The sequence below is a fragment of the Grampus griseus genome (genome assembly GCF_964374135.1).
Source record: "Grampus griseus genome assembly, chromosome: 10".
Taxonomy (NCBI): domain Eukaryota; kingdom Metazoa; phylum Chordata; class Mammalia; order Artiodactyla; family Delphinidae; genus Grampus; species Grampus griseus.
The window spans coordinates 12,176,559-12,190,208 of NC_139004.1; positions in this window are offsets into that span (position 1 = coordinate 12,176,559).

The following is a 13,650-nucleotide window of genomic DNA, read 5'->3' on the forward strand; positions in this document are numbered from 1 at the left end:
CTGTGTGTAAATGCATAAAGCAAATATTGAGATGCCAGGCCAGCAGAAACTGCTTGGCATCCACATAGAAATTGCCAAACAAACCTTTAGCATCACAACTCTATAAAACTAATCCTACTGTTCCATTGAATCATCTAAAATAAGAAGAGATCTCTTTTGCCTGCACAGAATTAGTCAAGCTCCTCTTCTGCGTGATTACATCTCTGGCAGAAGCCTCCTTTGGGCCTAACCCACTTATTTAAGCATGGCTAGTGTTGTATACTGGTTAATGGGAAAGGGATATCTTGTATCTCTTAAAAAACACAACAAGGTTGGGAAAAGAAGAAATAGTCACAAGTCGTTCGATTGGCAGCTGGGAGAAAAGTCAGCCACAGGCTCAGCAGTTGAGTATGTCACTGACCCCTGGGCTCATCCACAAGAGCACAGCAAGAAACAGGCTTACTGACAGAACATTCAGAATCCCCAAAGCTACCCGGCCCAAAGTCAAGCCATGTTCTGGGAGTCCACTGACAGCTGCCATATAGACTCCAATTGGGAAAGATCATGCCTTAAGGAGAAGTAGTATGAGTTGGCAACCTTTCTGGTAAAGGCCCAGAGAGTAAAAATTTTAGATTTTGCCAACCATGCGGTCTCTATCACAACTCCTCAGTTTTGCCATTGTAGCACAAAAACAGCTACAGATGATACGTAAACAAATGGTCATGGTTATGTTCCAATAAAACTTTATTTACAAAAGCAGGCCCTGCACCAGGTTTGGCCGAGGGCCGAAGTTTGACAAACCTCTCCTCCCTGATTATATCATTGAGAACAGTATGGATGAGTGAAAGGTGCACATGTTCACCAATTACAGAATACGATTTTTAGAGGCAGCCTAGGGTAGCATGAATTCAGATCCCAGCTCCACCACTTCCTAGCTGGACAAACTTGAGCAAATTACTAAAGCACTCCATGCCTCAGTTTATCCATCTATACAATGAGGGCAATAATAGAACTTAGTGCTTGGGTAGTCCCAAAGCAGACCCTGAGGAAAGAACTTAGGCGCAGGTGATTACTTGAGAGGTGATCCCAGGAAGCACAAGTGAAGGAGGGGGGGCAAGTGAAACAGAGAGAACGTCATGCAGAGCCATCAAGGCGTGGGTCACTCCTGAGGGGAATGGGGCGTAACCATGCCGAGGACCCTCGGAGGTTCTGTGTAGGGTGGAGCAACCAGGATGCTCATCACCAACAAGCAGTCCTCACTACCAGTCCACACGGAACAGTCCACTGGGACTGCAGGGGTAATCGGGGTGGACCGGGGACATGTGAGAGTGTCTGGCACAGTATGTCATGGGGTTATTAGAAAGATGATGTGAAATAATATTTGTGAATCACTTAGAAAAAAACGCCTGGCATTTAGTAAGTACTATTTAAGTGACAGTCAAATAAAGAGTGGACATCCTTCGAAGCAGTAGGAAGAATATTAGGCATGACAAAAACTAAATTGTTGAAATTATGTATCTCTAAAGGCAATACTGGTTGAAAATTTAAATAAGTTCCACAGTGGATCATGAAGGAACACGAGAAATGTTGGGAAGGACGTAGGTATTATAGGCAGCGGCCGCTCCAACATTCTAAAGCTGTGACTTAGTACTGAATACTACATTAGCTAATGGCAGTGATGCAGAGTAACTCTAGTGAGGCTGCGGACAGGCTATCAAATAAAGCTCACACCATATTTAGTGTATGCAGAGCTGTTACGGTGGCATGGCAATCAGGCACAAATAATATGCCATTTGCATAAATTACTATAATTTGTATTACTTTTACACAAGCAAATAAAAGTTTTGCTCTTCTCACACTGTCTTCCAGTATCTAAAACTAGGAAGATATTGACCATTTATCCTAATACGGTTGAATCATCCCAACCACCTGTGTTCAAGGATGAGGGCCCTGAATTGTATCCCGTGTAGTTTGGGCTTCCCTTATTTACAACGTTCCTGACTCTGAATTCCACTCATTCTCACTCTGCAGGTCTCTCCCAAATGCTCCCATCCATGGAGCTCACTTTTCCATGGAGTTTTAAAGCACACTCACATGTTCCCCCTTTTCTTTTCCTGAGTGTTCTGGCTGCCAATGGGCTCTGTCTGGGGAAGGGGCCACAGTCTTGTAACCATATTTTGGCAGGTTGGGGAGAAGGATCGGTGACTAAGGAGATCCTACTCAGGAGGGGACAGGGAGCACAGAGGGAAAGAGCACAGTAGCTTTAGCATCTAGAAGTCCAGGTGGATGGAAGGTGAAGCGTTGGTCTTAATGAGAAATAGGTGATGAAAAGACAGTGCTCGCACCAGTTGGTTCTTGTTTCCGGGATTCATCCGCAAAAACCTGGGCAACAATCTTTGGCACTGGTCAGGAGCTGTACAAATAAGCCTTTGATTACTTCCACAGGCAGGAGAAATGACCTAGAGTGGGAAGAGGAGGAAAGAGCCGTACCTCCTACTCAACCTCGCCAGGCACCCATGTTACTAATGTAGAATAATCTTCACAGACATTTCTAGACAATAGCGTGTGTCTCAGTCAAAATGCTTTTGCTCACAAGAAAGAGAAACAAAACCAACTGAAAGTGGCTTAAACTAACAGGAAATTTAGTGTTCTACAAAAGAAAACATCCATGGTCATTAAATTCATTGCTTCAAAAAAAGGTCATCAAGGATCCGGATTCTATTCTGCCAGCCTGGGTGTATCATCCTCATCCTTAGGCTCACTCTCCCCATGGCTGAAGATGGCTGCTGCCTTTTTGTGCATCACACACAGACACAGCCACATTGAGAAGAAGAAGAGACCATGTGTTCGTAAATGTCTCTTTTCAGAGTGAGGAAACCTTTCCCAGAAGCCTCCCAGAAGATCTTCTCTCTCAACTCGTGGGTCACAATGGACCACAGCTCAGTCCTAAACAATCCATGGGCAAGAGGAGTAGGAACACTGAGGTTGGCTTAGATGGGTTAGGATTTGCCCCTGTAGCTGGTCTGGGGTTGGGATCAACCTCCCCTGATTCATGTGAGGGAGAAATAGATTCCAAACCAAATTTGGAGCTCTGCCGACAAGGCAGCAGGTGGATGGAATGTTGCCTGACAACCGACAGTAGGGTTTTAGAGAGATCATGAAGGCCCACCTGATACTCTTTTACTTCCTGAAAGCTTTCCTACTTATCTGCAGGTGGCTAAAACCTTTTTAAAGGTCCAGAGGCCTTTGAATACGCAATTTCAAAAGAAAAGCACAAACATATGAATATGGCTGGAAAATAGTGGGAGTTGCATGAGTTTCCCTTTATTGGGATGCATGCCTCCCCCACCATTCTTTGCGCCCATTATGGGCAGGAGACTACTATTCATTGTGTCCCCAGTATGCAGCTCAGGCTGACACTCATTTCCTGTCTTGCCAAGTCTCCCATGTGCCTATCTTGATGGGAACCATGATGAGACACAGTCCAGTCATGCATCCCAGACGTAAGTCTGACTTATCCTGGTCTAAATGGTTCCACCCCAGGCTGATTTGGTACCTTTTCTTGGTCCCAGTTCTTGACAACATATTTTTCAGAGAATTTATCCAAATTTAATGACTATACATACACCCGCTCCTTAAGCCTGAGCTGTTGTTTTTCTCCTGCATATTTAGTCATAGCGTCTCCATTCTCCACCAGCATCAAGTTCCAGAAGACACTTCTCTGCTTTATCTTTAACCAAGTAACAGTCTACAGATTAGTTTGACATCTATTGTTGTTATACCTCTATGGTTTTGCTTTTGGTTGAATTTATCATTTCCTCTAATACCTTGTTTTCTTAAGTTCACATTTCCTGCTTTCCCCACCAATCGTCTCCTCTCCTGAGACCCATAATCCCCACTGTTCTGTTCTTGCCAGTCATCATCTACCTATTATAAAGGAGCCTCCATCGAACTCGCATTTCTATCAGCAAAAGATAATCTGTGTCCACAAACACAAAATGGCACGGACATATACACACTACCAAACGGAAAACAGACCGCTAGTGGGAAGCAGCCGCATAGCACAGGGAGATCAGCTCGGGGCTTTGTGACCACCTGGAGGGGTGGGATAGGGAGGGTGGGAGGGAGGGAGACGCAAGAGGGAGGGGATATGGGGATATATGTATACGTATAGCTGATTCACTTTGTTATACAGCAGAAACTAACATGGCATTGTAAAGCAATTATACTCCAATAAAGATGTTAAAAAAAAAAAAGTTAAGAGAAAGTACCAGAAAACAGTGCCTCACAGGGTGGCTGAAAATATTGAATTTGATTTCCTTCAGCAGGTACCCCTTGCTGTTTACACAAGTACAGTTATTAAGACACCAGACATGATTTTCCTTGTAATAAAGTTTCTATATTCCTCTGCTCTTTGGAGAAAGTAATAAACTGCTGGGTACACAACAAGTCCAATAAATACCCCCATACACTTAAAAAAAAAATTAAAAAAGAGGCAGTACCAGACTTACAAACGTCTCATACAAATGGCCAATTTGTATGTACACCATCCCCCCACTCCCCATCATCTCCTTCAATGCATATAAACTAGGAATTGCAACATGCATAAATTCAGTGCTTGTAGAAGCCTACCAAGTGGAAACCTAATGTTCTTTTCCCTTCTACAGCTGATCCTATTTTGTACCCCATGCAAATGGATGCTGATATTTATATAACTTTAAAGGGCTTATAAAGTCCACAAAGGAATCTGACACCCATATTAAAGTTGTATCCTTAGTTCACCTCATTGTAGAAAAGTATTGCAAAATATTTGAAGTTAATTCCCATCTGGCCACCTCCACAATAGCTAACCACAGCAGGAGAACTTAGAGAAATGAATTCCAGGCATGCCTGATAATTTGTTTGCTGTATGACTTTAAGCGAAAGCTTTAACTTTCAATATATATTTGATTTTCAAAATAGGCTTCAGAAGAATACAGTGAATGTAACTGTTCCATTGAGGTGTGACAGACTGTCTCAGGGTTCTTGGAGTCTGCTGTGGATTTTGTTGATTCATGAGGTTGGGTTATATTTTGCAAACTGTCTTTAATAGTGTTTATGTATATTATACATACATTGTAGGATCTTCTTTACTCCACTGTGGAGATTACTGCATAGGCTGTGAATGTCTATTCCCAGTGGAGCATGCTTTCTGCTCTGGAAAAAAAGAAACCATGAGTTGATCAGAGATGGGGTGTTAGAGCATATTTAAAGGCACAGAGACCAGTGGTAAGAATGAGTTTATGGAAATACTTAGTACCAGTCCCTAAGGGAGTAATCACAGATAGACTTTGAAGCTGCTTAAGAACTGGCAGCATCATAGATTTTTATAATCACCCTAGTAGCTGCACTAGATTAGCCTAATGTAGTTCTGGCACATAGAAGATGTACAATAACCACTTGTTGAACTGAGCTGAAGCTTAAGAAGAAGGACTGAGGCTTAGTACATGCAAGAGGGGAGGAGCAGCTAACCCTTTTTCAGAAATGAATTAAATCTCAATGCTCTTTTATCCGCTTCAGAGTTTGAAGTCTATTTTCCTATGGTCAGTGCTTACAGGGGAAGGAATGGGTAGCAGAAGAAGATACAGGAAGAGGTTATAAAGATAACAGCTCACACTTACTGGGAGCTTACTATAGACCGAATATTATGATGATGGCTTACGAGGACATCAGGGGAATGAAATGAAACTCTGGACCCGTTAGCTTTTAACTAACTTTGTTCTTTAATTATGAAATTAATTTCTAATATTTCTTCATAGTATTCCAATCTACCTGGGCATTTTAAAATAAAGCAAAGGCATTTTAGTTTGCTCTTATACTTGAAAACTCATGATGAAACAGTAATGAAGGATTTCATTATGTCAATGAAATGACAGCTGTGGATATAGCCAGACTGGTGTTGATTTATAAAGAAAAAAATTGATTGGCCAAATTTTAACATGGCTTTGGACATTAATCACAGTAGTCTTGAAAATAATTTATTCTAACCAGCCTGCCATTCTCCTCTGGGGCATGAAGAAGCAGTGTGCTTGGGGCTAAACAGGAGAGAAGGGCTTACTCATTCATTTATTTATTCAACAAATTGTTATTGGCTCTTATTAAGTGTCATGCGCTGTGCTAAGCACAGCGGATACAACAATGACTAAAACTAACTCCTTCCTCCCAAGGAGCTCATGTCTAGAAGGGAACACAGATATGTAAACAATTAATGTCAATAGAGTATGAAAAAAATTTTAATGGATGAACTATCAAGTATAAGGAGCCTATAAGAGGAGCATCTAATCCAGTCTTAGGGAAGAAAGGGAGAGAAGAGGAAGGCATCTAAAGCAAAGTCCTGAAGGATGACTTATCAGGAAGCCAAGAGCAGGGACAGGAACATTCCAGAGACAGGGAAGGAACCACCATCAAACAAAGGCCCCAAGATCATGGCTGTACACAGGAAGAAACAAAAACAGTGGTGGAGTCACATGGTGAAATGGGATGTTGATGTGGGCATTCAGGCCATATTCCTAAGGGCAACAGGACAATAATCATTAATCCAAGTGGTATAAATAATTGAAACGACCGCCAAAAGAACTAGGACAGCAGGCATATGAAATATGTCTCGTGAGGTTTGCAGCATGACTCCCAGCACTTTAGGCTCGTGACTTGCACTTGCACATAGTTGATTGCGTGAATCGAAATGTACACTAAAAGCGAACATTTAATGATATGTGCACATGTATATTCGTGTAGGCCTATTTACTATTGAGCTGCATGGAAATTGAGCCTAAATAACTATAATCAATAGTGCTTTTACAGAGTTAAGCCAATATTCTTTTCTCACCCTGTTAGCTCCTAAATATCTATTATCAATGAAATGTCATCAACTGTTCCTCAGCTCACAGCTCACTTGCAGATTATATACAAGTTAAAAGACAAAAATCCAATATATTATTTCCCAGGATCTGGGGTTCTTCCCATCACTTCACATGCTCCATGTTGAAATAACATTATGTATGAGTGAATCAAACAAGTGAAGTATTGTATGGTTAAACAGCAGTAAGGCAGCAAGTAGATTTTGAAACTATAATTAGTTTGGGGAGGAGCATTTTTATGGTGAGACATAAAAAGAACCACAGAGTAAAAGGCTTCTAAGGAAAGGCCAGAGACCATCTGGATGCATAAAAACAAGAGGGCTCATATGGTCATTAAAAGGTCTTTGGTTACTGTCATTTTACATCCGGGTTTCTCTCTTCTTTCTGTGACTGTTTTTACACTAAGGGGAGTTGTACCTTTAGCAATGGAATAAACTGTGCAGTCCATAACAATTTTGAACAAAAGTAATAAATCAATGGAAACAGAGTTGGCGAAGGCTATACATCAAAGATTGCCACCTCAGTAACTGCAAACACAGAAAGAGAAATCTTTGTAATTTGCATATTGACTAGTATGAGCTTCATTAGGCTGATGGGAGCTACAATGAGACAAGCTTCAGATCATCAGATGAACTAGCCCTAGAGGAACTGCGGAAGCCCAGGGCCCAGGCCAAAAGCAGGACAGCCTTTCTCCTACCACTCCTAGTTATGGGTTCCGTCACTATCTTACTGGCGGGGAAGGAGGGAGGGATGGATTGTTAGCAGTAGAACAACACAAGAGCTGTATCTGAACATTATTTCAAGTTTGCTGTGTATCTCCCTGCATATGGAAGGATAGTGTTCTCAGTCTTCTTCATCTCTTTTGTTTCTTTCCATCCCTGGTGATCTGAAGTTATGCTATGAATGGTAATCAATGTCCGCAAGAAAAAAAATTTTTGGTCCTTTTGATCATTTTTCCAAACCAGCAATGCTGGTATCACTTGGGTACTCGTTAGAAACAGCAGAATCTTGGGCCCTACCCCAGACCTACTGAATCAGAATCTGTATTTTAACAAGAAACCAGGTGGCCCCAATGATGTGGGTGAGCCACACTAAAGAATCTGAAGCACGTTGTGAGACTCTAAGAAGCCACCATCATCCACCAGCATGGAGCCAGGAATGAAATCTTCACAACCTTCACGACAAGGGTCACCTGTTGGATGGATCCAGGACACCGGGAGAAGTGGAGCAGAAAGGGAAAACTGAAGGGAGAGGAATGTGCAGGGCCTCCCAGGAGCACACTGAGGCTGACTCTGAATGAACTGGGAGGTGACGCAGCAGGGTAAGTCACATTTTGTTCTATTCTTTGGGCTCTTCTTTACTTGTAATCAGCTTCTTGTAGAAACGCATCGCCTATATGTGTGCTATTTTATGTTATGAGATATGATGACTTATCTTTCGAGTTTTCTGAGGGTAACTTAGTCTTTTTTTTTTTTTTTTTTTTTTGTTATATGTGGGCCTCTCACTGTTGTGGCCTCTCCCGTTGCGGAGCACAAGCTCCAGACACACAGGCCCAGCGGCCATGGCTCACGGGCCCAGCCGCTCCGCGGCACGCGGGATCCTCCTGGACTGGGGCACGAACCCACGTCCCCTGCATCGGCAGGTGGACTCCCAACCACTGCACCACCTGGGAAGCCCGTAACTTAGTCTTGTTTAAAAATGTTAGTTAGAGCACATACTTTGCTGGCTTTCACTGATCTCTGTTGATGCAGGACCCAAGTTCTCCACAACGTTTGCTCCACAACTATTCGGGCGACCTTCCCAAAGGAATTGCACATGTGCTCCCAAGCTGTTACCATGCGGCATCTGTAGGATCTCCTGGCCTTTTCTGGATAGACCCACCTTTACTAGGGAGAGTTGCCAACGTTGAGCATGCGTACCACTTCTGTTGGGTTCCGCTGGGCCTGGAGGGCTGTGGCCCATGCTGACTGGACTCTTGCACCACCGTTGCTAGAGAGGTGGAGCCCCTATGGGCCAGCAGCCAGGTGAGGAGGGCATACGCTTGGAGAGTTTCCAAAGCCTCTCACCCTGATATATGACAGAATTTTCAGTTTTTACCCCCAATCCCTCTGAAACTTCCATTGGACCTGGCCTGTGAAGATCCCTCTTACACTGAGATTTTTTCTTTTGAGGTAAAGGTGATTTACAATATTTTGTTAGTTTCATGTGTACAGCCTAGTGATTCAGGGGTTTTTTGCAGATTATATTCCATTATAGGTTATTACAAGATATTGGGTATAATTCCCTGTGCTGTTCAGTAACTCCCTGTTGCTTATCTATTTTATGTAGAGTAGTTTGTATCTGTCAACCCCTTGCCCCTTTTCTGGTCCTCCCCCAACAAGCTTATTGAGTTAGTTTGAGTTCATGAATTCTTTCCTTGGCCCCATATAAAAATGAACTTCTGATGGGTCCTCCCCACCAATCTATCCTAAATGTTCAGATATTTCTTAATCCAAGAGATTCCACAAAGCTGAAGCTAGGCTGGGACTCCCACTACCTACAAACCGTATTAGAGAAGAATTCATACCTCAGCACAGATTCAGCTCTCTTAATGGAAGTATTTTTAAGATGCACTAAAATTTTTTAAAGGCATCAGGGAATTTCCAAGAGCTTTCCATTGCTATTGTATCAGGGCTACTTCTCACACTCAAGTCCTCTCTTTATGTCCCCTCTCTCTTCCTTGCAGTGGGTTCAGGGACTCAGCCTGCTTTCCCCTCCTGGTGGTGGCAAGAAGCCTCTCTATCCCAAGAGTGACTGCCAAAAGGGGAGTAGTTTCCACAAATATTCCAAGTTCTTGCTGTACCTTAAGACTAATACATTGAGTTTCATTGTTAATCCCTTTAGGAAACAGACCTGGGAAAATAAAGACTAGCTCCAAGGTAAAAAAGGATCCGAGTGCATCCAGAACAATGTTACATTACAGAGTATTTTCCCTTCCACATTTCCTGCACTACTCTCCCTACCTCTTCACCTCCTCTCTGCCTTCCATTTTGCTCTGTTGTTGGGCAGAGAAAACACAATTATCTGTCCACAGATAATCTGTCTCAAATTCTTCCACCACATCCACAAAAGAAAGGCAGAAAAAAATGAGGAAGAAAATGTAGAGTTTAAGTTACGCCCCCAGAGTCTGAAGCCTTGAGTTTGAGATCCAGATCTGCTATGCACTAGCTGAGAGATTTGGAAAATTTGCTTAATCTCTCTGAGCCTCAGTTTACCCATCCAGCAAAGGAGGATAACTATACCTATTGCCAGGGTCTTTGTGAAGGAAAAAATGAAATATTTCTAAAAGTACCTGAAGTTCTTGAATATTGCCTGACACAGACGATATATTATTTATGAAAGTCTTTTGTCATCTCTAAGCCACTATATAGTTTTTAAAATTAGTTTTATATATATTAGTTATATATAAATTAGTTTTAACATTATATATATAATATATGTGAAACTAGTTTTATATATGATTGTAGTTTTTACACTCCTTGATTTCTCTGAGGTTCTAAGTCCACAGTCTCATAATTGTTCACACTTTGTAAGGCACAAGATAAATAACAGCATTTTATTTCAACTAAAATTTTGCCTTTCATAACTGAAAACTAAATGGCCCTGAAATGAGAGATTTGGGAACATGCTGCTAGGACCATTCAATTCCTAAATATAATAAAACCCTTCTTAAAAAAAGAAAAACTTAAACTAATGCAACTAGAAAAGTTGTACAATTAAAAGTGATTCCTATTATCAACATATACGCACCCAACATAGCAGCACCTCAATACATAAGGCAACTGCTAACAGCTGTAAAAGAGGAAATCGACAGTAACACGATAATAGTGGGGGACCTTAACACCTCACTTACACCAATGGACAGATAATACAAAGAAAAAATTAATAAGGAAACAACATATGCTTTAAATGACACAATAGACCAGATAGATTTAATTGATATTTATAGGACATTCAATCCAAAAATGGCAGATTACACTTTCTTCTCAAGTGCACGTGGAACATTCTCCAGGATAGATCACATCTTGGGTCACAAATCAAGCCTCAGTAAATTTAAGAAAATTGAAATCATATCAAGCATCTTTTCTGACCACAATGCTGTGAGATTAGAAATCAATTAGAGGGAAAAAAATGTAAAAATCACAAACACATGGAGGCTAAACAATATGTTACTAAATAACCAAGAGATCACTGAAGAAATCGAAGAGGAAATCAGAAAATACCTAGAGACAAATGACAATGAAAACACGAGGATCCAAAACCTGTGGGATGCAGCAAAAGCAGTTCTAAGAGGGAAGTTTATAGCTATAAAAGCCTACCTCAAGAAACAAGAAAAATCTCAAATAAATCATCTAACCTTACACCTAAAGGAACTAGAGAAAGAAGAAAAAACAAAACCCAAAGTAAGCAAAAGGAAAGAAATCATCAAGATCAGAGCAGAAATAAATGAAATAGAAACAAAGAAAACAATAGCAAAGATCAATAAAACTAAAGATGGTCCTTTGAGAAGATAAACAAAATTGATAAAACATTAGCCAGACTCCTCAAGAAAAAGAGGGAGAGGACTCAAATCAATAAAATTAGAAATGAAAAAGGAGAAGTTACAATAGACAGTGCAGAAATACAAAGCATCCTAAGAGACTACTACAAGCAACTCTATGCCAATAAAATGGACAACCTGGAAGAAATGGACAAATTCTTAGAAAGGTATAACCTTCTAAGACTGAACCAGGCAGAAATAGAAAATATGAACAGACCAATCACAAGTAATGAAATTGAAACTGTGATTAAAAATCTTCCAACAAACAAAAGTCCAGGACCAAATGGCTTCACAGGTGAATTCTACCAAACATTTAGAGAAGACCTAACACCCATCCTTCTCAAACTCCTCCAAAAAATTGCAGAGGAAGAAACACTCCCAAACCCATTCTATGAGGCCACCATCACCCTGATACCAAAACCAGACAAAGATACTTCAAAAAAAGAAAATTACAGACCAATATCACTGATGAATATAGATGCAAAAATCCTCAACCAAATACTAGCAAACAGAATCCAACAACACATTAAAAGGATCATACACCAGGATCAAGTGGGATTTATCCCAGGGATGCAAGGATTCTTCAATATACGCAAATCCATCAATGTGATACACCATATTAACAAATTGAAGAAGAAAAACCATATGATCATCTCAATAGATGCAGAAAAAGCTTTTTTTTTTTTTTTTTTTTTACAAAATTCGACACCATTTATGATAAAAACTCTCCAGAAAGTGGGCATAGAGGGAACTTACCTCAACATAATAAAGGCCATATATGACAAACCCACAGCAAACATCATTGTCAATGGTGAAAAACTGAAAGCATTTCCTCTGAGATCAGGAAAAAGCCAAGGATGTCCACTCTCACCACTATTATTCAACATAGTTTGGGAAGTCCTGGCCACGGCAATCAGAGAAGAAAAAGAAAGAAAAGGAATACAAATTGGAAAAGAAGAAGTAAAACTGGCACTGTTTGCAGATGACATAATACTATATATATAGAATCCTAAAGATGCCCCCAGAAAACTACTAGAGCTAATCAATGAATTTGGTAAAGCTGCAGGATACACAATTAATGCACAGAAATCTCTTGCATTCCTATACACTAATGATGAAAAATCTGAAAGAGAAATTAAGGAAACACTCCCATTTACCCCTGCAACAAAGAGAATAAAATACCTAGGAATAAACCTACCTAGGGAAACAAAAGACCTGTATGCAGAAAACTATAAGACACTGATGAAAGAAATTAGAGATGATACCAACAGATGGAGAGATATGCCATGTCCCTGGATTGGAAGAATCAACATTGTGAAAATGACTATACTACCCAAAGCAATCTACAGATTCAATGCAATCCCTATCAAATTACCAATGGCATCTTTTACAGAACTAGAACAAAGAATCTTAAAATTTGTATGGAGACACAAAAGACCCCGAATAGCCAAAGCAGTCTTGAGGGAAAAAAACGGAGCTGGAAGAATCAGACTCACTGACTTCAGACTATACTACAAAGCTACAGTAACCAAGACAATATGGTACTGGCACAAAAACAGAAACATAGATCAATGGAACAGGATAGAAAGCCCAGAGATAAACCCACACACCTATGGTCAACTAATCTACGACAAAGGAGGGAAGGATATACAATGGAGAAAAGACAGTCTCTTCAATAAGTGGTGCTGGGAAAACTGGACAGCTACATGTAAAAGAATGAAATTAGAACACTACCTAACACCATACACAAAAATAAACTCAAAATGGATGAGAGACCTAAATGTAAGACCAGACACTATAAAACTCTTAGAGAAAAACATAGGAAGAACACTCTTTGACATAAATCACAGCAAGATCTTTTTGATCCACCTCGTAGAGTAATGGAAATAAAAACAAAAAAAAACAAATGGGACCTAATGAAACTTAAAAGCTTTTGCAAAGCACAGGAAACTACAAACAAGACGAAAAGACAACCCTCAGAATGGGAAAAAATATTTGCAAACGAATCAATGGATAAAGGATTAATCTCCGAAATATATAAACCACTCATGCAGCTCAATATTAAAAAAACAAACAACCCAATCCAAAAATGGGCAGAAGACGTAAATAGACATTTCTCCAAAGAGTACATACAGATGGCCAAGAAGCACATGAAACGCTGCTCGGCATCACTAATTATTAGGGAAATGCAAATCA